The sequence below is a fragment of the Schistocerca gregaria genome, unplaced genomic scaffold (assembly GCF_023897955.1).
Source record: "Schistocerca gregaria isolate iqSchGreg1 unplaced genomic scaffold, iqSchGreg1.2 ptg000139l, whole genome shotgun sequence".
Lineage (NCBI taxonomy): Eukaryota > Metazoa > Arthropoda > Insecta > Orthoptera > Acrididae > Schistocerca > Schistocerca gregaria.
The window spans coordinates 980709-1007512 of NW_026061718.1; the positions used below are offsets into that span (position 1 = coordinate 980709).

Below are 26804 nucleotides of genomic sequence, written 5' to 3' on the forward strand. Positions count from 1 at the left end.
GCAGTCTATAAATATTTAAACAAAATACTAAAACAAAATACCACTACAGGGAATTACTTACGAAGTAGTTCTTGGTAAAGAAACACAGGACACAATTACGTATGTAGGCTTAATACGAACTACAACTGTGTTTATAAATCGCTATAGTTGCCTTGGACTAACGACGAGCAAATATCAATATAACCTGTACGCTTTTCAAAGCTGTTATCCATGAAAAAGCCAAACTACGTATCGTGAACAAAATACAATTTAACACCGAAACAATGACATTAGCTGACAATGGGCACAGACTTTAGTCAATGGGCACTGTTGAAAATTTGTGCCAGACCAGGATTAGCACCCGAGTCCCCTGGTTACGAGGGAGAGGCAATGATCACTGTGTCCGAATTACACAGTGGTCAACAGAATAGCACGAACTGCCCGAGCATGCCGTTCTTTAGATCCAAATTCTCAATTTCTCTATAGACTGCTAATGCACTGCTCCTTGAACATAATCCTCCTCCCTTTAATTATACAGTACATGGCCAAAAAAACAGACACCGAATATATGCAAACTTGGCCTTACGAACATTGCAGACGTCGTCTATGTAACACACGTCAAACTTCAAAGAATTTACCAATTCGTTGCATTGTTTACTATAGACCACAAATCAAGTAACGTAAAAAAAGCACTGCGTCTATTGAGATCATGATTCATAGTTAAAAAAAACTAATAAGTCGCCTACATATTACAGTTGCTGCCGAAAGAGGAGAACCATTATTTTCCCACAAAAGGAAATATAGTTAAAATTACGCTTCTATTTCGGTTAGTTTATGCGGTTACTAAAATTTGCAGTGAAAGTTACATAGTGGACTCTACCCTCCCCCCACCAGAAACGTAGTTATCGTGGCTGTTGTGAGACTTTAGTACACTGTTAGAGAAAGTGTGTTAAATGTGGCGCGGACGGAAACGCTAGGCTACGCTACAGGGCAATCTGCTCGCACAACGTTTAGTCGGCATTCATAATCGTTGGCGTAAACAACTCTCAATCAAATTACCACCTTCCAACCTAACTTAGATCTCGGGCTACACTACCAATCGGCCTGTCATCACAACCAAAAATTCATTGAGGGGGGTGGAGGGATTTCCTGTAGCTCTCTCTAATGTATCTCTAGGCAAAACTGCCAGTTTTGTCAGACTCAACAGCAAGATTTACCAATGGTAAACACTTTTGAGACGGCTCGTAATATAGGAATAGTCCTCTTCGTCTTACTTGGCATAAATTGTTCGCTGGCGTCCCAGCAGCTAGCTCCCTCAGTGTCTGCTTCTGCCATCGCACCACGCTAGTCTGCTGTTGTCCTAGCAGACCGAACGCACCGCACATCCGATACCTTCGGAACCACTCACTGGCCAGTTAGCAACTGAGCGGAACACTGTTTACATCGTGAAAGGAAAACTATGCAAAGATGTACACTTAAATGGCACGACTGAGTAGCACACACACAGTAATATCTGAGGAATGTCCTTCGACACGCGCAGAACGAAAGTCTTCTCGCGAACGTACAGCGTCTCTGAAAAAAAATCTCGTGACTATATTCCGGCGTTACGGCCAGGTTCTCATACAAATGAGCAAAAAAGGGTACATTTGAAATTCTTTTTGAGACAATGAAAATACATTCGAAAGATCTGTTTGGGAATTACGAGTGATAATACTATGAGCTTAATTTTAGATTTTCAATAAAAAATGGCGCCCGTAATTATGATTTGATCAAGGGCCTGCGAGACTGGAGTACGCAGAGCGCGTGCAGTGTGGCACCTCATATGTTACCTGAATTCAAAAATGGGTAACATCAGTTGATACTACATTATTCCTCTGAAATTGAAAATGGATAACATCAGTCGATAAAACATAAAATTTATGGGAGCGTATACCTAACCGCAATGAAACAACCTTAAATTTAACGATACAGTGCTAATTCGAACTTTGAGTTCGATTTTTGAGGGTTTGTTTCACTCCTTATGCCTACACAAAAATTAGTTAATATTAACAAATGTCATATTATAGCTATAAGTTCCTAAGAAAAGTGTTTACTTTTAGGGGTCAGAGGTAGATGTTAAGAGAACGAACCACTTTTAATTTATGCTGCATGCCGTTCTGAGAAAATAGTTACCCGAAAAAAATGTGTTCAAAGTTTAGGGAAAACATTTAGTTATATTATTACTTCGATTTGCATGAACTGAGTGTTACATATATATTTTTAATGTCGCTGAAAACGAATCTGAAGTCAGATTTTCAATATTCAAAACAGCTAATCCAATACGGAGGGCAACCGATTATGTTTTGACCAATTTTTACCAAAAATGTATTTTCGTTATTTACGTTTAGTCTGCAAGTCAAGGAGTATTTATCAACCCTTCCTCTACCTCTGATTGTTCCTAGACAGCAACTTCCTGTTCTTCTTGGCAGGAAAAGCCGATCTGTCAAAGCTGGATATGCAGCACTCGGCAGCCTGCACTTGATATTCGTCCGTATTTTCGGTGAGTATGTTTGCATGCATTCTGCAGTATGAATCATTTTGAGCACGTGCGACACGGGACGAGTTATCATCTACATCTATATGGATACCCTGCAAAACACATTTAAGTGCCTGGCAAAGGGTTCATCGAATCACCTACACAACTGATAATTAATTGAAACCCTCAGCTGCCGACAGGTGTTGTTGATATACTTCGATGGGGACAGCTGAAAAGTGTGCCGCTACTGGGACTCGAACCCAGGATCTCCTGCTTACAAGGCAGACGCTCAATCCATCTGAGCTATCGAGGGCACAAATGAACAGCACGACTGCAGGAATTTATCCCTCGCACGCTTCCCGTGAGACTCACACCCCGAACCGCCCACAATCCGATTACGTAATGTACTTAATAGGTATTTGTCCATCCACTCATTACTGGCTCACACTAAGGTGACGATTCCCGTAAGATTTCCGGTAGCCTGTGCGCATTCGCACAGACGAAGGTCAATGGCTGGGTGACGTTTAACCATAGATATGAAGATAGTAACTGTTCTAGAAAGAACAGGCGCCACTGACGACCGTACAGCTCTTCTAGAATACATGATAGACCGGCCGATGTGGCCGAGCGGTTGTAGGCACTTCAGTCGGGAGCCACGCGACCGCTACGGTCGCAGGTTCAAATCCTGCCTCGAGCATGGGTGTGTGTGATGTCCTTAATTTAGTTAGGTTTAAGTCGTTCTAAGTTCTAGGAAACTGATGACCTCAGATGTTAAGTCCCAAAGTGCTCAGAGCCATTTGAACCATCAGTCCCTATGTTTACACACTACTTACAGTAACTTATGCTAAGGACAACACACACACAACCATGCCCGAGGGAGGACTCGAACCTCCAACAGGGGGAGCCGCGCGAACCGTGACAAGGCGTTGGACACATGGCGGGTACCCCGCGCGGCTCATGGCAGCCGTGACACTGCTTCAAACAATGGACTGTAGAAACTTTTGTAAAGCACGGATTAAAAAAAAACTTTCTGTTCCAAGAGTCTAGACAAGTACACCTTTAAAAAATGCAACTGCAAAGAAATTGAATTTTCGAACGTTTTGAATGAGAACCTGTCCTTATGGAACACCGTTGATCAAATGTCACAGGGATTATATACTCAGGTTTCACATGTGGATTAACACTTTCTAATCAATATCCGGAATGAGCAGGGCTTAAAACTTTGAAGAGTTAAATTTCAAGGGCCGTTCTCTTGTATGCAAATAGTTTCACAGTAGAAATTTCTCTAGTTTTATTAATTAATTTATTTATTTATTTTTTGCTGTAGGTAAAGTAGGATAGCATTGTGAGGAGGGGGAAGGGGGGGGGAGGAATCTCGCCTCTCCCACCTTGGAATTCTCAGTACAGAATTTTTATTCATTACGAGATTCTTAGCCACTTGCAGAAGTGATTTCGAGTGATTCTGCAAAACTTTTCCTTTAGCCAATCGTAGCAACTATAGGATTCCGTTCCTGCTGCTTGACATGTCTCGGAACTTAAAGTGACCAACTCATTTGCATAAAGAGCTAGCTTATCATCCGCTTCTTTACTTGCGTAGACCGTTCATGGTCTGCAAAGAATTTTTTTCTTTAATCGTTTTTTTATGTCTTCTATAAACTGCAACACTTTCTAAACTTTCTAAACTTAGCGCCGTTGAAGCATGGTCTTTTACTGAATGATCAAAAAGCAATGCTGACAGCTGGAGTCCAAGGTTTTTGTTAATCAAGCCGTTTGTATTCTTGTGGTGATATCTCCGTACAGTCTTTCATTCCCTAACGCATATTTCTTTATATCTAATTGAGAAGTGAAATACCGGTTTTCATAGATGCAGATTTAAAATATTTTAATATAACGCAATAAATATTTCATTAAAATTTTCATCCCCTTATGCTCGAAGTTCCAAAACCAGAAAAACACGTAGTTTTTAAAAATTGTAACATATTAGCCGAATACGAATTGTCAGATATATTTAGCAATCCTTTCATAATGAACCATTTTCTGAAACATCTCACACCCTTTAGGGGTTGGGTTTTCAAAAACAATTAAACACGTATTCTTCTATTTAGAGCCGAGGAGCCAAATTCAAATCTTCATCCATTTAATTCTAAAAATGCTTTCATAGTGAAATATTTCATAAAACATTACATCCCCTATTTCACTCTATTAGTGAGTTAAATTTCCAAAAGCAACGAAAGACATTTTTTTTACATCCAACCGAGATGTCAAATACCTATTTTCATAGATGTAGCTATAAAAATGCTTCAGTAGTTCTTTAATAATGATTTATTTTCAAAAAACCTTCACTAATTATTTTATCCCCCAAAGGAAGAATTTCGGAAAATGCTAAAAACCTGTTTCTTTTTTGTATCTGTCTGAGACACCAAATGTCAATTTTCGTAGTTTTGTAGTTATAGCTTCAATAGGGACATAGGGACATATTTAAAAAAAAAGACTTTCAACCCATGTTTCACCCCCATAGGAGTGAAATTTCGAACAATCTCTTCTTAAATGATGCTTTCAGCGTAAGATTTACACCTTCCACAAATTTCAAGTCCGTATACTTTGCAGGTTGGGCTGGAAGGCTATGGGTCAGTGAAACCTGTGCCCCTATTGCACCTTCTTGGAGGTTGTAGTTCCAAAAACAGTGAAACACGTAGTTTTCAATAACACAATATTCATAGATTTCGCTTTAAAAACTCTTTCGCACTGAAATACTTTCATAAAACATTACATCCTATATTCCACCCTCTTAATCGTTGAATGTATCAAAAACAGGTTTTCATATATTTCATGAAACATTTCATCCTCTGTGATATGGGGTATGGTAGTGACACACCAAAATCACAATAGTAATCCGTTGTAGTTGCTACATATTTTATTACAATCAAAAGCATTATAAAATCACAAGGCCAGATCAGTTGGACAAATAATAAATAAATTTCGTTAAGTGGAACGAGACCCGTAAAACTTGAAATTTGAATATGACTAGGTATATATACTTAGGTAAAGCTTTACTTAAATAGCACAAATGTCCATAAAATTCATAGCAGAACTCTCACTACTTGCAATCAGGGGAGAAACAGATTAAGCGTAAGAATACAGATATTTAACGTTCGGCTTGCCAACTTTCCTAAACAAAACTGTATAAAAATGACTAAAACAATTAAGGGGGTCCTTTAATTTTGACTAAACGGACCTTCAAATTTACTTACTCAGTTGATTAATCAACAATATTCTTAGAATGATTACAACTAGAACATGACTATATGACAATACCCTTAAAATAAGGTTGCTTCAATATTTCGTGTGAATTGGCGATAGACGCGAGCAGACCAAGGATTCAAATCAATACAAGAGATCCACGAGGCAGAGAATGACATGGAAATATACTCAACATGGCAATGCAATTGAACTTTGGATGCTATAGTTCAGCACCGGAAAGATGGAATCACGCAAAAGTGACAACATAACCCAAGATGTAAAGGAGAGGACATGGCCTCAAATATCTCTCTGCCGCCGTGGTGCTCTGCTCCCAGTATGCTAGCGTCGACCGCTGCCAGTTATCTCTAACACAACACACATCAAGAGCAGAGAATTTTCTGAGACATAAACTACACAACCCTATCTGGAGAACAGGTGAGCAATACAACTGGACTGAAACCAATGAGCCTCCGTGAGTTACTTGGCCAGTGCCAGCCCTTAAACTTTGATTAATAAGATCGCTAAAAATCATACCGAAGTTAAGATGACGAGACTTATCTCCAGGTTCACCATATTAGTGGCAGAGACAATAAATTGGCGACGCTCTTATCCGTATGTTCGCGGCAGAGTCTGGGGAAGGCAAGGGCCACGTGGAGCCGGATCTGGGGGTCAATTTCCTTCTCTCCGAGACACCCGGCTTCTTCTGCGACTTAGCCGGCAAACAGGAGAGGACCCCGGGTGGGGACCGATTCGGCAGCAGTTGGCGGATGGCGAGGTCTTCGGGGGGTGGGGTTGGGGGGGGGGGGTGGTGTCTTGTGTAAAGGGGAAGACAACCGTGGTGAAGGGAAGGTCTGTATTCCACAGGAACGAGTTAGCATGGCACTCAGATATTTCCACGATTCGGCGGTAGGGGATCATTTGGGGTTCTACAAGACCTTGAACAGAGTTCGGGAACACATGTTTTGGCCCAACCTATATGGCGATGGCATGCGATTTGTTGGCAACTGTGTCCAGTGTAAGCGCGGTAAGCCCGATGTTGGGCCGCACAGAGAACTACTACAGTCGGTTAGCGAGCAGTGTCCTCTGGACCGCGACTCAAAGATCGAAACATCGATCGACGGAAACTGGCGCCAGAAACGCACCAGCTCACTCTATTTCATCCCCTTAGGGGTTGAACTTCCAAAAACACGAAAATACGTATTTTCTTATTTGTAACCTTGAAGTCAAATACCAATTTTCGTAGATATAGCCTTAAAAATACTTCCATAGTCCTTCCATAATTTTTTATCTCAAGATAAAATGTTCACCTACTATTTCACCTCATAGAGGTTAAATTCCCAATAATACTGGAACACATATTTCTTTATTTCTGACCTAGAAACCAGATACAAATTTTCGTCTGCCTAGCTTCAAAATTACCTTAATAGCTACATGTTTCAAAAATCCTTTCATTTCCTGTGTATCCCCCTTAGAGGTGGAATTTCGAAATATGCAGTATAAGCGGTATAAGATCAACAACCTTTCCAAATCTCAAGGTTTATTTTCCTTGGCGGTCTGGACTGTGTGAATTTCATAGTAATGGCCTCCACACAAACACACACACACACGCACACACACACACACACACACACACACACACACACCACTAACAATGCCACCACCACCTCCTGGGGAAATTTCTGCAGACGCCCTTGTTCCACTGCAGTCATATTTTGCCGACGACCTACATTTAGCAGCGTGGGAGGGATAGTGTCGTGCAACAGACAGTATACTCAGTAGACAACGAACTGTTCGTTGTGAAATCAGGGACATAGGAACCGAGACTGACACAGAAGGTGCTGAAGGTGAAGCACACTAGACTCGTGTCTACCACGGCTTCAAATAGTATCGATTTACTATGAACGGAAGTTCCGAAAAGTGAGCAAGTAATTTTACAGTAAATTCAGTACCGATGGTGAGGATATACAACGAAAAACATTTCTATAATATTTCAGAAATAATGAAACATTCCACTCAAGTCACGCGGCAGAAAACGCAATGGATATGCTTGCACTTAAGACGGAAGGCCCCACGTGCTTACGCAGGCTTACGACAGATCGCAAAATTCGGCAGTAGGCGTAAGCCAACCTCTTGTGCTGCCATCTGTTATTGATGCCAGGCATCAAGGTCTCAGTAGTTCGACCATCCACTGGAGAGTAGTTGCTTTATAAGTACTCCGTCTTCAGGCCACGAGTGACCTACTGGGACAGCACCATCCGACCGCCGTGTCATCATCTGTGGAGGATGTGAACAGGAGGGGCGGGGATCAGCACACTGTTCTCCCGGTCGTTATGATGGTTTTCTTTGACCGGAGCCGCTACTATTGGGTCGAGTAGCTCCTCGATTGGCATCATGAGGCGGCCTGGATGATCACCCATCCAAGTGCCTTCAACGCCCGACAACGCACTTAACTTCGGTGATCTCACGTGAACCGATGCCACCTCCGCGGCAAGTCCGTTGCTGCAGATATTTTAGAGTAGTTGTTACGTTTCATAATTATCTAGTTTACGGGGAAAATGTAAAAAAGGCGATTGTCACCGAAGCTACAACTAATCTGAATTTCTGGTTAGTTATCAAGTGGTCTTATGTGCAAGCCTGATTTTTTCATCCTTTGCGGTGGGAATGATTCAAACCCGTCATGTTCTTCTTATGAGGTGTTCTATTTATTTTGCACACAATGATCGTTTGTAGTTGTGTTGAGTTACCACCTTGATAAATTTTTGGATGGCGCACGTATCATAACTGAGATCTGCGCTTGCGCTTAATGGCTGAAGGTCAATTAGCGTAATGAGTAGTAGCGAATGTTATAGTAACATGTTTGTAAATTATTTCAGGTAAATTACCTTAGTAGTGTAATATTATCAGTATACCAGTACAGTATGTGGGCCAATTACGTTAGTCATGGAATACTATCCGTATAAGACTATGTCACCTTGATGTCCCGGAATTTGCTTCAATTTTGGAATCCACGAAAGAACTGGAAATTTTCCTTTACACAGCTTTCCATATAATTTCTATTACAGTGATTCAGTCTTGTCTGTCACTCGACTTTTCTGACTGTGAAATAAATTCTATCGCTCATGTGCTTATTACCTCTTCGTGTTTCCATTTGCCGATATTGCGCATAAACACATACATATCTCAACGTTGCTATGTACATTGATGGAACGACACACTTTTCTGTGGAGACACTGCAGTTTAGAGATAGAAAAACCGATCAGTTAAAACGACATGGATATTTTAGTTCTGAATAACCGATGTCTTTCGGTATTTGTTTGCTCTCGGTTATAACAAGTATCTTTTTATATTTTCCTGATAACCACGTAAAAACAGATATACCAATTAGCCACAGTTGTCGTAGTAAAATTTTTAGTTTTCAAATAAACCTTTTTTAAAAAAGACGAGTAATTTTTATTCGTAAGATTTCCATAGCTCTTAAATACTGCGTTATTACAGAAAAAATGGGAAAAGTGATGTATGCCACTTTAATAACACTGCTGATAGAAACGAGCAACAAGTGAATTGGTCCAACATTGCCGAGACAATACTGTGCCTGTTATACAAGCAGTGCGCGAGAATGGACGCAGTTTCTCGCTGTTGTCGAACGTCAGTTGTAACACAGAATGGCACCATCTGGAAGCCTGGAAGTATTTTACGATATGCAGTACGAGTGAAGCACAATGGTCGATTTGGTCGACTTGCGACATCATACAAGGAAAAAAGTTAAAATTTTACAAATCATTCATAGTTCGGGATAAAATTAGAAAGTGCCTGATCTGCTGCCTGTGTCTACGTTGTCTGCTTTTAGCCGTTAACAGAGAAATTAAAACGAAAAAGAGAGTTCTCCTGCCGCAGTTTTCACTCTTTATCGCTGGATTATATGTAATGCCCGCATAGTGCTGTGATAACCGATTTAAATATAATTTTTGAGCAGAGTTCTAAAAACTAAAATCAGTAGGATAATACTGGCAGTTTTCTGTGGTATAGAAGTACTCGCTATATTTTGAGAGAAACAGCGAACAGCGGACAAAGTTTTATTGGACTATTTAATTTAAAGAAATTAGAATTATATTAATACCGTCAGTTGCTCACGGGCGTTGATAAATATCAACGTGGACAAGTGAAAATGTGTGCCACGACCGGGACTCGTACCCGGGATCTCTTGCTAAAATGACAGACGCTCTATGCATCTAGGCCACCGAGGGCACAGTGTATGGTTCGACTGCAGGGACTATCTCGCGCACGCCTCCTGCGAGACTCACATTCTTACCTTGAATGTCCATACACTACAGTCGTAGAGTCCCACTCCAACACACTCATTCCTCGTGGAAGACATGTCCATATCCATATAAGTATATGGTTCTGGCAACACCAGCCATGACCTTCTTCTGTGAAGATGCACAAGTATTCCCCGAACTGTTACGGGACCTGGTAAGAATGTGTTCCACGAGTAATGAATGTGTTGGTGTGGGACACTACGAATGTAGTGCGTGGACATGGAAGGTGAGAATGTGAGTCTCGCGGGAAGCGTGCGCGAGATAGTACCTGCAGTCACACTATCGTCTGTGCCCTCGGTGGCTCAGATGGGCAGAGAGCCTGCCATGTAAGCAGGAGATCCCGGGTTCGAGTCCCAGACAGGCACACATTGTCACCTGTCCCCGTTGATATATATCGACACCCGTGAGCAGCTGACGGTATTAATATAATTCTAATTTCGTTCTGGACGGCTGCAGGTCATCATAAATGTATTTGACGTTTTGATTCCATTTATCAAGAAACTGAGAAAGTAAAAATTTTTATCTTTGTTTGATTTCTACGTTTACAAGAGGAAATAATGTAAATAAAATACTGAAAATCGGTTATTACAAGAACTGGTATTGTGACGGGCTTTAACAATTAGGTTAAAGTGAGGCTGGGAAACTGATAAGAGCCGAAAACCAGTTGTTTGAGCGATAACCGACATTCCCACTGCTCTTGTGAGTGGTAAGATTGACGCGCAAGGACATCTAGAACAGTTTCTCAGAAAGGTTACTGCAACTCTGATGTTCTCAAAATGAACGGGCCAGCCATTGGCGTCCGCGAGGGGGAAGGGGAGGGGGAGGGGAGGAGGTGGGGAGGGGAGGATAGGCAAAAGGGCACTTTCACCCGTCGCCCCTAACCATCCTTGGAATCTGGAGTAAAGAGTTTTTATTCGTTACAGTATACTCATACTCTTCCAGATAAGAATTCTCCACAATACTGCTAAACCTTAGCTTTGACCAGTTGTAGCGCTTATAGAGTTAGGGTCTTGTAGCTTGATGCACCTCGTAACTGACCAGCTGATTTGTACACAGAGTGCCAGTTTCAGAATCATGCACTCCAGCCCCGACGCGCCTTCCCCCCTCCCCACCACTGGAAATATTTCTGCAGACTCCAGTCTGCCACTGTGCATATATTTTGATAACATCCTGGTTTTAATAGCATCGAAGGAACAGCATTGTGGAGTAAAGGGTAGACCTAGCACAGACCACACCATTCACAATGAAACGCATCACTTAGTAGATGGTGAAGTACTTTGAAGCTAGCCAGATAGAAACAGAACCTCCTGGCACTGTATCTAACCCAAATTCTAATCTTACACTAATCTCTTGTATGTACCTACCACGCCCTCAAAGAGCCAACGATTTACTATTATCAAAAGTTCCGAAAAATGAGGAAGAAATTGACCCACACTTTTTTCCGTTGTTCATTATTTCGATTACCCCATAAAGGGAATGGACTTGTAGCCACAGGTTACACAAGCGATAAATGGTTTAAAATACATAAAAAGAGATGACAATAGGAAACGATTTTTAAAAACACAATGATGCGGCTTTTACGATTTTTACAGGAAAAAAAAATGGATGACAAAATAAAGGTTTTTCAAAAATATGCTGGTGGACAATATTGGGGATTTTTTATCTTTATAGATGACTAGCGGAAAAGCTTGGTGTTGACCAGGCATTTATTTACAGCTGTGCGTCCACGTCCGTACTATGCAGCGTCTGGCCTTGTCCTGAGTTTTTATGACGTATCTCCTGAAACATGTGTCGTACAATGATATAATTTTGTAGGTGCATTCAGCGTCATATGCGGATACTGTCTGCAAAATTTATTGCGAATATAGTAGCAAAGAAGTAACAAATTTAAATGTCACGAATGCTGTGATCCCCACACACTTGGGTGCAACCAATGTACACAGGATGCTTGGCTCGATCATTATGGCTACCATCACCGCTGGTCGAAATTGGACCAGCTGTGTCGACGTAGTGAAAATATAAATGTGCATAACATGGTAAATGTCCATTCTTTCCAGCCATCAGACCTGATCTACGATCAAAAATATCATGTAAAAGTGGTAGGGGCAACGGCCTTGCCGCAGTGGATACACCGGTTCCCGTCAGATCACTGAAGTTTAGCACTTTCGGGCGTGGTCGGCACTTGGATGGGTGACCATCCGGGCCGCTATGCGCTGTTTCCATTTTTCGGGTTGCACTCAGCCTTGCGATGCCAATTGAGGAACTACTCGACCGAATAGTAGCGGCTCCAGTCAAAGGAAACTACCACAACGAGTGGGAGAGCCAGCTCCTCCTCCACCCTCAGTGAGAATGACGTGGCGGTCGGATGGTCCTGATTGGCCACTTGTGGCCTGAACACGGAGTGCTTTCTTAAAGGAGTGCTCCCTACATAAAACTGACAGTCTTGACTCAGGGACTGTCCACGGTAAATGCTGCATTGGACCTACGAATACTATTAAAATAACGGTTTGAGTTCTCTTTAGTTGTCCAATCATCTGAAGTGAGTCCTTATTGAAGTAAGCTGAAAAATAGATTTTATGTTAATGGCGGATAAATTTTATGTTAATGGCGGCAAATTAACTTTACCCTAATGACACACAAGGTCAATGCCGTTCCATCACGTAAAGTATTCTCAGATCGAAATGTTTTGCATTACCAAATCTCCAATGTAGATCCATCATACCGCAATTATAATTCTCAAAATAATTTGGAGCTACGTTCAATGCATATTTAAATGCATCTTTCAAAACAATACCAGAATTCTCATTAGATCATCATTATCAGTGCCTAGAGTATTCCAATTATTTCGTCTACCAAAAACCGCGTCTCACTATGGCTTTTTCAGTACGCTGTTTTGTTTTCCACTGCTGACAATAGAAACGATCTGGCAGATGTGACATTGTAGATGTCCAGTATGCGTGTCTTAATGCAAATAAACCGTCTGGAACATTTACCCTTGAACCTCCCTAGAATGGGATTTCATGGAACGTTATTACTTTCCTGTGTCCATTTCTATCACACCAGCTGATCGCCACGACTGGGGAGAGTGAGGAGGGGGTGGGGTGAAAGTTGGCAGCACTTTGAGTGGCAGAAACCTCACGTTTCCGTCATTTGTTTTCATAATGACGTAGTGCCAATTCGTCACATTGGACGCTTTTCTCTCGGAAACGTTTACATTCATCGTCTGGATATCAATGTCGCCTTCTGAGGTATGCAGTCGCACCACTCTGTACGAAATAGGTTCTAAGCTGATGCAGTTGACAAGTAACGTCGAAATATATCGTCACCTCGAAATATATCGACACCTCGAAATAAATCCACACCCAGAAATAAATCGCCAACGCGAAATAAATCGCAACCTCGAAATAAATCGACACCATGAAAAAAATCGAAACTTCGAAATAAATCGACACCTCCAAAAGACAGCTACATCGAAATGATTAGATATCCCGAAATATATCGACATCTAGACGCATTTCAGCTTACCATATAGATCGATATCTCGAATCTCACGGACCTCTCGAGATAAATCGAGGTATAGAAATATATCGATATCTTGAAATATATTGGTACCTAGTAATATAAAGATATCTCTAAAAATACAATATCTAGAAATTTATGGATTACTTGAGATATAGAGGTTTCCTGAAATATATCGATATCTCGAAAGGAATCGATATCTGAAGTACACAGATACATGGAATAATATATCGATAGCTCGAAATAAACAGACAACCCGATTTGTTTCGGTATATCAAACTAAATCGATATCTCGACATAAACGGATACTTCGAAATCAATTGATACCTCGAAATAAATGGATGCCTCAATATAGATAGATATCTCGAAATAAATCGACATCTCGATATAATGAGTGCTTCGACATAAGTCGATATATCGAAATGAATCGATAATGGGAAAGAATGGACGTCTTGAAAAAAATCTGTACCCCTAAGAAAACGATTCTCGAAATAAATAGGTATATCGAAATATATCGCTATCTCGATAAATACCGATATCTAGTGGTCGGATATATGTTTCAAGTTGACTTGACATATCAGTATAGTTCGATATACATCAAAATACTTTGGATTTTCAATATACCGATAGATTTCTAGACCTCGGGGAAAAAATCGCCGATCCGACCTCAGTGCAAAAACGCAGACCTAGGGAAAAAACGCCGACCTCGGGGAAAAACGCAGACCTCGAGGGAAAAACGTCGACCTCGGGGTAAAACGCCGACCTCGTGGGAAAACGCCGACCTTCGGAAAACTGCCGACCTCAGGAAAAATCCAGTTCCATTAATTTACACAGACACTAATGTATGTCACCATTAGGTTCTCAAAATACAACCAAATTCCTGGTATTTATCACCTCACACAAAAAGTGGTCGTGACAGAAAAGTCTCGTTCTTTAGAAAGTTTAGAATGAGATGTTCTAAATATTGCAGTTTATCCATTTACAATAATCTACAAGCACTGCACAATGAGAAGAGACTGTCAACCACAGCACTTTGAAATAGTGGACAGCCAGGAAGACAGAGGTTGCATTGCTGTTTCTAATCCTCTCGTGCTTGAGATTTAGAATCCAGGATTGCCTCGAATGAGAACAGCAATAATGGATGTCCTGCACCAGTGTAGAACTTACTCTGGAACTCCACAGAAAATCACAAGGCACAATTATATCACATCATTCTCAGCAAACTACAGAAGCCTCTAATGGACGTAACAACGTTGTCACCTCCTTCACCAGTGAAAGATCTTAGTAGCTATTGAGTCAAGAGTAGGTGGCCAATTAATAATTTGTTGTTCAAAGCTAACTTCAGTGTATATGGGAATACTCAGTGGACATCTTTAACCATCATATTTTACTGTCTAAGATATGTCAACTTCTCAGACTATAAGTATAAGCAGAGCTTGGTCTTTCCCAATCCGAGATTGTTTAGAATGGGTATCAAGGGAATCAGATCCACTGGGCATTTAGAGCAACCTGCTTTAAACAATATGAGCAGGCAGTAGACACAGACACAGAATTTGGAATTTCTCTGTGAAGTGGTTACCTTCATCGTCTGAAAACTTATGTTGTGTGCTGCGCTATGTGGAGGTACTAATAGCAACACAGTAAAACACAGAAGAAGCTTATAAGTTGATGTAATCAGCCAGTAAGAAGCACTAAACTTTAAGTTTTAGTAATCGATTATTGACTTATTATCCGGCTTTGGTGCCTTGACATTACCGACGACCTTAAGATTTTGCATGAAGAGAGGCCTAAAAGCCACGTTACACGAGAGAATGTGAAAAGTGTTCATATGTAGTAAAAACCTAAGAAATAAGCCCGTTTTCGTCATTTGCTATCAAATCGACGTATTGCCAGAGCGTTACATTGGCAGCTTTTCTCTCTGAAACGGTTACATTTATCGTCTGCAAACTTATGTCGCGTGCTAAGGAATGCCGAGACACTAAAAACAACACAGTAGAACATAGAGGAAGCTTCTAGGTTGATGTAATTAGCCCGTAGGAAACAGTACAATTCAGGTTTTAGTTATCGATTAGTTGGGAGCTCCAATGTTAGGCGCGTAATGGGGCCCCTTAGGGATACGGCGGCTAAGGAGGGGAAGAAATCCAGTGTGCACTTCGTGTGCATTCCGGGAGGAGTCATTCCTGATGTGGAAAGGGTCATTCCAGATGCCATGAAGAGCACAGGGTGCAGCCAGCTGCAGGTGGTGGCACATGTCGGCACTAATGACGTGTGTCGCTTTGGATCAGAGGAAATTCTCTCTGGATTCCAGCGGCTATCTGATTTGGTGAAGGCTGCCGGTCTTTCTTACGAGATGAAGGCAGAGCTGACCATCTGCAGCATCGTTGAGAAAACCGACTGCGGACCTTTGGTGCAGAGCCGGATGGAGGGTCTGAATCAGAGGCTCAGACGGTTTTGCAACCTTATTGGCTGCAGATTCATTGACTTGCGCCATAGGCTGGTGGGGTTGCGGGTTCCGCTGAATAGGTCAGGAGTTCACTACACTCAGCTGGCGGCTACACGGGTAGCGGAGGCTGTGTGGCGTGGACTGGGCGGTTTTTTAGGTTAGAAGGCCTCGGGAAAGTGCGGGATGGGCTGCAATGTCAAAGGGTGCTTGGCAATTACAGGACGTGCTTGGATCAAGGAACAGTCGGAATTATAGTTGTAAATTGTTGTAGTTGCGCTGGAAAAGTCCCTGAGCTTCAAGCGCTAATAGAAAGCACAGAAGCTGATATCGTTATAGGTACAGAAAGCTGGCTAAAGCCTGAAATAAGTTCTGCAGAAATTTTTACGAAGTCTCAGACGGTGTTCAGGAAAGATAGATTAGGCAGAATTGGTGGTGGAGTGTTTGTGTCTGTCAGTAGTGGTTTATCTTGTAGTGAAGTCGAAGTAGATACTCCGTGTGAATTGGTGTGGGTGGAGGTTATACTTAAAAGCCGAATTAAGTTAACAATTAGCTCCTTCTACCGACCCCCAGACTCCGATGATACAGTTGCAGAACAGTTCAGAGAAAGTTTGAGTCTCGTAACAAATAAATACCCAACTCATACGGTTATAGTTGGTGGGGATTTCAACCTACCCTCGGTATGTTGGCAAAAATACTTGTTCAAAACCGGTGGTAGGTAGAAAACGTCTTCCGAGATTGTCCTAAATGCATTCTCCGAAAATTATTTCGAGCAGTTAGTCCACGAACCCACGCGAATTGTAAATGGTTGCGAAAACACACTTGACCTCTTGACCACAAACAATCCAGAGCTGATAGAGAGCATCATGACTGATACAGGGATTAGTGATCACAAGGTCATTGTAGCTAGGCTCAATACCATTTCTTCCAAATCCATCAGAAACAACCGCAAAATAATTTTATTTAAAAAAGCGGATAAAGTGCCACTAGAAGCCTTCCTAAAAGACAATTTCCATTCCTTCCGAACTGACTATGCGAATGTAGACGAGATGTGGCTCAAATTCAAAGACATAGTAGCAACAGCAATTGAGATATTCATACCTCATAAATTGGTAAGAGATGGAACGGATCCCCCGTGGTACACAAAAAAAGTCCGAACGCTGTTGCAGAGGCAACGGAAAAAACATGCGAAGTTCAGAAGAACGCGAAATCCCGAAGATGGGCTAAAATTTACAGACGCGCGAAATTTGGCACGTACTTCGATGCGAGATGCCTTTAATAGGTTCCACAACGAAACATCGTCTCGAAATTTGGTAGAAAATCCGAAGAAATTCTGGTCGTATGTAAAGTAGACAAGCGGCAAGACGCAGTCAATACCTTCGCTGCGCAGTGCCGATGGTACTGTTATCGACGACTGTGCTGCTAAAGCGGAGTTATTGAACGCAGTTTTCCGAAATTCCTTCACCAGGGAAGACGAATGGAATATTCCAGAATTTGAAACACGAACATCTGCTAGCATGAGTTTCTTAGAAGTAGATACCTTAGGGGTTGCGAAGCAACTCAAATCGCTTGATACGGGCAAGTCTTCAGGTCCAGATTGTATACCGATTAGGTTCCTTTCAGATTACGCTGATACTATAGCTCCCTACTTAGCACTCATATACAACCGCTCGCTCACCGATAGATCTATACCTACAGACTGGAAAATTGCGCAGGTCGCACCAGTGTTCAAGAAGGATAGTAGGAGTAATCCATTTAACTACAGACCTATATCATTGACGTCGGTTTGCAGTAGGGTTTTGGAGCATATACTGTATTCAAACATTATGAATCACCTCGAAGGGAACGATCTATTGACACGTAATCAGCATGGCTTCAGAAAACATCGCTCTTGTGCAACGCAGCTAGCTCTTTATTCGCACGAAGTAATGGCCGCTATCGACAGGGGATCTCAAGTTGATTCCGTATTTCTAGATTTCCGGAAAGCTTTTGACACCGTTCCCCACAAGCGACTTCTAATCAAGCTGCGGAGCTATGGGGTATCGTGTCAGTTGTGCGACTGGATTCGTGATTTCCTGTCAGGAAGGTCGCAGTTCGTAGTAATAGATGGCAAATCATCGAGTAAAACTAAAGTGATATCAGGTGTTCCCCAGGGAAGCGTCCTGGGACCTCTACTGTTCCTGATCTATATAAATGTCCTGGGTGACAATCTGAGCAGTTCTCTTAGACTGTTCGCAGATGATGCTGTAATTTAACGTCTAGTAAGGTCATCCGAAGACCAGTATCAGCTGCAAAGCGATTTAGAAAAGATTGCTGTATGGTTTGTCAGGTGGCAGCTGACGCTAAATAACGGAAAGTGTGAGATGATCCACATGAGTTCCAAAAGAAATCCGTTGGAATTCGATTACTCGATAAATAGTACAATTCTCAAGGCTGTCAATTCAACTAAGTACCTGGATGTTAAAATTACGAACAACTTCAGTTGGAAGGACCACATAGATAATATTGTCGGGAGGGCCAGCCAAAGGTTGCGTTTCATTGGCAGGACACTTAGAAGATGCAAGAAGTCCACTAAAGAGACAGTTTACACTACACTCGTTCGTCCTCTGTTAGAATATTGCTGCGCGGTGTGGGATCCTTACCAGGTGGGATTGACGGAGGACATCGAAAGGGTGCAAAAACGGGCAGCTCGTTTTGTATTATCGCGTTATAGGGGAGAGAGTGTGGCAGATATGATACACGAGTTGGGATGGAAGTCATTACAGCATAGACGTTTTTCGTCATGGCGAGACCTTTTTACGAAATTTCAGTCACCAACTTTCTCTTCCGAATGCGAAAATATTTTGTTGAGCCCAACCTACATAGGTAGGAATGATCATCAAAATAAAATAAGAGAAATCAGAGCTCGAACAGAAAGGTGTAGCTGTTCGTTTTTCCCGCTCGCTGTTCGGGAGTGGAACAGTAGGAGATAGTATGATTGTGGTTCGATGAACCCTCTGAAAAGCACTTAAATGCGAATTGCAGAGTAGTCATGTAGATGTAGATGTAGATGATTTATTAGCCGGCTTTGGTGCCAGTGAAATTACCGACTACCTTAAGATTTGGCATTAAACAAGGTCTGGCAGCCACGTTACACGAGAGAATGTGAAAAGTGTTCATATGTACTAAAAACCAAGGAAATCCGCCCGTTTTCACATCTGCTTTCGAATCCACGTAATGCCAGATCGTCACATTGGCCGTTTCCTCTCTGAAACGGTTACATTTATTGTTTGCATAGCTATGTAGCGTGCTGCGGTTTGCGGAGACACTAAAAGCACCATAGTAAAACACAGAAGAAGCTTTTAATTTGGTGTAATAGCCAGTAAGAAGCAGTACAATTCAAGTTTTAGTTATCGATTATTGAATTTTTAGCCGGCTTTGGTGCCTTGGACATGAGCTAGGACCTTAAGATTTGGCATGAAGGGAGGTCTGGCAGCCACGTTGCACGGGAGAAAGTGAGAAGTTTTTATGTGCAGTAAAAACCTAAGAAATCCGCCCGTTTTCGTCATCTGCTTTCGAATCGACGTAATGCCAGATCGTCACATTGGCCGTTTTCCCTCTGAAACGGTTACATTTATCGTGTGCAAACTTATGTCGCGTGTTGCGGTATGCGGAGACACTAAAAGCACCATAGTAGAACACAGAAGAAGCTTCTAAGTTGATGTAATAGCCAGTAAGCAACTGTACAATTGAAGTATTAGTTATCGATTAGTGAATTTTTAGAAGGCTTTAGTGCATTCGACATGAGCTAGGACCTTACGATTTAGTATGAAGGGAGGTCTATGAGCCATATCGCACGGGAGAACGTGAAAAGTGTTCACATCTAGTAAAAACCTGAGAAATCCGCCCGTTATCGTCATTTGCTATCGAATCGAATTAATGCCAGATCGTCACATTTTCCGCTCTTCTTTCTGAAACGGTTACATTTATCGTGTGCCATGCTATGTCGCTTGCTGCGGTAGTCGGAGACACTAAAAGCACCATAGTAGAACAGAGAAGAAGCTTCTAAGTTGATCTAATAGCCAGTAAGCAGCTGTACAATTCAAGTATTAGTTACCGAGTATTGACTTTTTAGATGGCTTTAATGCACTGGACATGAGCTAGGACCTTACGTTTTAGTAAGAACGTAGATCTAGCTGCCACGTTGCACTGGAGAACGTGAAAAGTGTTCACATCTAGTAAAAACCTGAGAAATCCGCTCGTTTTCGTCATTTGCTATCCAATCGACTTAATTACAGATCGTCACATTGGCCGCTCTTCTCTCTGAAACGATTACATTTATCGTGTGCAAAGCTATGTCGCGTGCTGCAGTATGCGGAGACACTAAAAGCACCATAGTAGAACAGAGAAGAAGCTTCTAAGTTGATGTAATAGCAAGTAAGAAGCAGTACAATTCAAGTTTTAGTTGTCAGTTATAGACTTTTTAGATGGCTTCAGTGCATTGTACATGAGCTAGGACCTTAATATTTAGTATGAAAGGAGGTCTAGCGGCCACGTTGCACGGGAGAACGTGAAAAGTGTTCATATCTAGTAAAAACCTGAGAAATCCGACCGTTATAGTCATTTGCTATCGAATCGACGTAATGCCAGATCGTCACATTTTCCGCTCTTTTTTCTGAAACGGTTACATTTATCGTGTGCAAAGCTATGTCGCGTGCTGCGGTATGCGGAGACACTAAATACACCATAGTAGAACACAGAAGAAGCTTCTAAGTTCATGTAATACCCAGTAAGAAGCAGTACAATTCAAGTATTGGCTTTCGATTATTGACTTTTTAGCCGGCTTTGGTGCCTTGGACTTGAGCTTGGACCTTAAGATTTTGCATGAAAGGAGGACTAGCAGAAGCGTTGCACGGGATAATGTGAAAAGTCTTCTTATGTAGTAAAAACCTGAGATATCAGTCCGTTTTCGTCATTTTTTATCAAATCGACTTTAAGCCAGATCGTTACATTGGCCGCTCTTCTCTCTGAAACGGTTACGTTTATCGTCTCCAAAGAAGTGTCACGTGCTGCGGTATGCGGAGACACTAAAAGCACTATACTAGAACACATAGGAAACTTCCAAGTTGATGTAGTAGCCAGTAACACGTAGTTCAATTCAAGTTTTTGTTATCGATTATTCACTTTTTAGCCGGCTTTGGTGCCTTGGACACGAGCTAGGACCTTAAGATTCTGCATGAAAGGAGGACTAGCAGCCGCGTTGCACGGGAGAATTTGAAAAGTGTTCTTATGTAGTTAAAACCTGAGATATCCGTCCGTTTTCGTCATTTGTTATCAAATCGACTTAAAGCCAGATTGTTACATTGGCCGCTCTTCTCTCTGAAACGGTTACATTTATCGTCTGCAAACTTATGTTGCGTGCTAAGGAATGCGGAGACACTAAAAACAACACAGTAGAACACAGAAGACGCTTCTAGGTTGATGTAATTAGCCCTTAGGAAACAGTACAATTCAGGTTTTAGTTATCGATTATTGATTTATTAGCCGGCTTTGGTGCCAGTGAAATGACCGACTACCGTAAAATTTGGCATTAATCAAGGTCTGATGAGCCACGTTACACGAGAGAATGTGAAAAGTGTTCATATGTACTAAAAACCTAAGAAATCCGCCCGTTTTCGTCATTTTTTATCGTATCGACTTAAAGCCAGATCGTCACATTGGCCGGTCTTCTCTCTAAAACGGTTACATTCATCGTGTGCAAAGCTATGTCGCGTGCTGCGGAATGCGGAGACACTAAAGCCACGATAGTAGAACACAGAAGAAGTTTCTAAGTTGACGTAATAACCAGTAAGAAGCAGTCAAATTCAAGTTTTAGTTATTGATTAATGACTTTTTAGCCGGCATTGGTGCCTTGTACATGCGCTAGAATCTTATGATTTTGCATGAAGGAAGGTCTATCAGCCACATCGCACAGGAGAATGTGGAAAGTGTTCACATCTAGCAAAAACCTGAGAAATTCGCCCGTTTTCGTCATTTGCAATCGAATCGACTTAATGCCAGATCGAATATTGGCAGCTCTTCTCTCTGAAACGGTTACATTTATCGTGTGCAAAGCTATGTCGCGTGCTGCAGTATACGGAGACACTAAAAGCACCAAAATAGAGCACAGAAGAAGTTTCTAAGTTTATGTAATAGCAAGTTAGAAATAGTACAATTCAAGTTATAGTTATCGATTATTGACCTTTTACCCTTCTTTGGTGATTTGGACATTAGCTAGGACCTTAAGATTTTGCATAAAGGGATGTCTAGCAGCCACTTTGCACGGGAGTATGTAAAAAGTGTTCATATATATAGTAAAAACCTGAGAAATCCGTCCGTTTTCGTCATTTGTTATCATATCGACTTAAAGCCAGATCGTTACATTGGCCGCTCTTCTCTCTGAAACGGTTTCATTTATCGCTTGCAAAGCCATGTCGCGTGCTGCGTGCCGCGTTGCTATTGAGATTGTGAAAAGTGTTCATATGTACTAAAAAGATGAGAAATCCGTCCGTTTTCGACATTTGTTATCGAATCGACTTAGAGCCAGATCGTCACATTGGCCGCTCTTCTCTCTGAAACGGTTTTATTTATAGTCTGCAAAGCTATGTCGCGTGCTGAGGTATGCGGAGGCACTAAAAGCACCATAGTAGAACACACGTGAAGTTTCTAAGCTGATGTAGAAGCCAGTAAGAAGAAGTATAATTCAAGTTTTAGTTATCGATTATTGACTTTTTAGCCGGCTTTGTTGCCTTGTTCATGAGCTAGGACCTTAAAATTTTGCATGAAAGGAGGACTAGCAGCCGCGTTGCAAGGAAGAATGTGAAAAGTGTTCTTATGGAGTAAAAACCTGAGATATCGGTCCGGTTTCGTCATTTGTTATCAAATCGACTTGAAGCCAGATTGTTACGTTGGCCGTTCTTCTCTCTGAAACCATTAAATTTATTGTCTGCAAAGGTATGTCGCTTGCTGCAGTATACGGAGACACTAAAAGCACCATAGTAGAACACAGAAGTAGCTTCTAAGTTGATGTAATAGCCAGTAAGATGTAGTACAATTCACATTTTAGTTATCGATTATTGACTTTTTAAACGGCTTTGGCGCCTTGGATTTGAACTAGGACCTTAAGTTTTTGCATAATGAAGGACTAGCAGCCGCTTTGCACGGGTAATTTGAAAAGTGTTCATAAGTAGTAAAAACCTGCGAAATCTGTCCGTTTTCGTCATTTGTTATCGTATAGACTTAAAGCCAGATCGTCACATTGGCCGCTCTTCTCTCTGAAACGGTTATATTTATAGTGTGCAAAGCTATGTCGCGTGTTGCGGTATGCGCGAGACACTAAAAGCATCATAGCAGAACACAGAAGAAGCTTCAAAGTTGATGTAATAGCAAGTTAGAAATAGTACAATTCAAGTTATAGTTATCGATTATTGACCTTTTACCCTTCTTTGGTGATTTGGACATTAGCTAGGACCTTAAGATTTTGCATAAAGGGATGTCTAGCAGCCACTTTGCACGGGAGTATGTAAAAAGTGTTCATATATATAGTAAAAACCTGAGAAATCCGTCCGTTTTCGTCATTTGTTAACCATTCGACTTAAAGCCAGTTCGTCACATTGGCCGCTCTTCTCTCTGAAACGGTTTCATTTATCGTCTGCAAAGCTATGTCGTGTGCTGCGGTATGGGCTCGACACTTAAAGCACCATAGTAGAACACAGAAGAAGCTTCTAAGTTGACGTAATAGCTAGTAAGAAACAGTACAATTCAAGTTTTAGTTATTGATTATTTACCTTTTACCTTTCTTTGGTGCTTGCTTGATGGGAAGTCTGGCAGCCACGTTGCACGAGAGAATGTGAAAAGTGTTTATATGTAGTAAAAACCTGAGCAATCGGGCCGTTTTCGTTTTTTCTTATCGAATCGAATTAAAGCCAGATCGTCACACTGCCCGCTCTTGCCTCTGAAACGGTTACATTTATCGTCTGCATAGCTATGTCGCGTGCTGCGGCTTGCGGAGACACTAAAAGCACCATAGTAGAACACAGAAGAAGTTTCTAAGTTGAAGTAATAGCCAGTAAGAAGTAGTACAATTCACGTGTTAGTAATCGATTATTGACTTTTTATACGGGTTTGGCGCCTTGGACTTGTGCTAGGACCTTAAGTTTTTGCATGATGAAGGACTAGCAGCCGCTTTGCACGGGTAATTTGAAAAGTTTCCAGAATGAGATTTTCACTCTGCAGCGGAGTGTGCGCTGATATGAAACTTCCTGGCAGATTAAAACTGTGTGGCCGACCGAGACTCGAACTCAGGACCTTTGCCTTTCGCGGGCAAGTGCTCTACCAACTGAGCTACCGAAGCACGACTCACGTCCGGTACTCACAGCTTTGCTTCTGCCAGTATCCGTCTCCTACCTTCCAAACTTTACAGAAGCTCTTCTGCGAGCACTTGCCCGCGAAAGGCAAAGGTCCTGAGTTCGAGTCTCGGTCGGGCACACGGTTTTAATCTGCCAGGAAGTTTCATATCAGCGCACACTCCGCTGCAGAGTGAAAATCTCATTCTGGAAACATCCCCCAGGCTGTGGCTAAGCCATGTCTCCGCAGTATCCTTTCTTTCAGGAGTGCTAGTTCTGCCGGTTCGCAGAAGAGCTTCTGTAAAGTTTGGAAGGTAGGAGACGGATACTGGCAGAAGTAAAGCTGTGAGTACCGGACGTGAGTCGTGCTTCGGTAGCTCAGTTGGTAGAGCACTTGCCCGCGAAAGGCAAAGGTCCTGAGTTCGAGTCTCGGTCGGGCACACAGTTTTAATCTGCCAGGAAGTTTCAATTTGAAAAGTGTTCATATGTGCTAAAAACCTGAGACATCTGCCATTTTCGCCATTTGTTATCAAATCGATTTAAAGCCAGATCGTTACATTGGCCACTCCTCTCTCTGAAACGGTTTCATTTATCGTCTGCAAAGCTGTGTCGTGTGCTGCGGTATGGGCTAGACACTAAAAGCACCATAGCAGATCACAGAAGAAGCTTCTAAGTTGATGTAATAGCCAGTAAGAAACACTACAATTCAAGTTTTAGTTATCGAATATTGACCTTTTACCCTTCTTTGGTGCCTTGGACATGAGCTAGGACCTTAAGATTTTGCTTGATGGGGTGTCTAGCAGACGCGTTGCACGGGAGAATGTGAAAAGTGTTCATATGTAGTAACAACCTGAGATATCCGTCCGTTTTTGTCATTTGTTATCGAATCGACTTAAACCCAGAACGTCACGTTGGCCGCTCTTCTCTCTGAAACGGTTACATTTATCGTCTACAAAGCTATGACGCGTGATGCGATATGCGGAGGCACTAAAAGCACCATAGTGGAACACAGAAGAAGCTTCTAAGCTGATGTAATAGCTAGTAAGAAGTATTACAATTCACGTATTAGTTATCGATTATTGTCCCTTTAGCCGTCTTTGGTGTCTTGTACATGAGCTAGGACATTAAGATTTTGCATTAAAGGAGGACCAGCAGCCGCGTTGCTCGGGAGAATGTGATAAGTGTTGATAAGTAGTAAAAACCTGAGAAATCCGTCCGTTTTCCTCATCTCTTATCAAATCGTCTTAAAGCCAGAACGTTACATTGGCCGCGATTCTCTTTGTAACGGTTACATTTATCGTCTTCACAGCTATGTCGGGTGCTGTGGTATGCTTAGACAATAAATGCACCATAGTAGAACACAGAAGAAGCTTCTAAGTTGATGTAATAGCCAGTAAGAAATAGTACAATAACGTTTTAGATATCGATTATTCACTTTTTAGCTGGGTTTGGGGCCTTGGACATGAGCTAGGACCTTCAGATTTTGCATCTAAGGAGGACTAGCAGCTGCGTAGCACGGGAGAATGTGAAAAGTGTTCATATATAATAAAAACCTGAGATATCCGTCCGTTTTCGTCATTTGTTATCGAATCGACTTAAAGCCAGATCATCACACTGGCCGCTCTTCTATCTGAAACGGTAACATTTAACGCTTGCAAAGCTATGTCGCGTGCTGCGGAATGCCGAGACACTAACAACACCATAGTAGAACACGGAAGAAGCTTCTAAGTTGATGTAATTGCCAGTAAGAAATAGTACAATAACGTTTTAGATATCGATTATTGACTATTTAGCCGTCTTTCGTGCCTTGGACATAAGCAGTGACATTAAGATTTGCGCATGAAAGGAGGACTAGCAGCTGCGTTGCACAGGCGAGAATGTGAAAAGTGTTGATAAGTAGTAAAAACCTGAGAAATCCGTCCGTTTTCCTCATCTGTTATCAAATCGACTTAAAGCCAGAACGTTACATTGGCCGCTATTCACTCTGTAACGGTTACATTTATCGTCTGCAAAGCTATGTCGCCTGCTGTGATATGCGAAGACAATATAGGCACCATAGTAGAATACAGAAGAAGCTTCTAAGTTGATGTAATAGCCAGTAAGAAGTAGGACGATAACGTTTTAGATATCGATTATTGACTTTTTAGCTGGCTTTGGGGCCTTGGACATGAGCTAGGACTTTAAGACTTTGCATCAAAGGAGAACTAGCAGCTGCGTTGCACGGGAGAATGTGAAAAGTGTTCACATGTAGTACAAACCTGAGAAATCCGTCCGTTTTCGTCATTTCTTATCAAATCGACTTAAAGCCAGAACGTTACATTGGCCGCTCTTCTCTCTGAAACGGTACCATTTATCTCCTGCAAAGCTATGTCGCATGCTGCGGTATGCCGAGACACTAACAGCACCATAGTAGAACACAGAAGAAGCTTCTA

At 41.8% G+C, this 26804-nt stretch overlaps 1 non-coding gene across 1 annotated transcript; it reads right to left on the reverse strand.

The window, feature by feature from the left end:
- Positions 1-2733: 2733 nt before the first annotated feature.
- Positions 2734-2808, reverse strand: Trnat-ugu (transfer RNA threonine (anticodon UGU)). Its single transcript has one exon. It is a non-coding gene; the product is annotated as a tRNA-Thr (tRNA).
- Positions 2809-26804: the final 23996 nt, after the last annotated feature.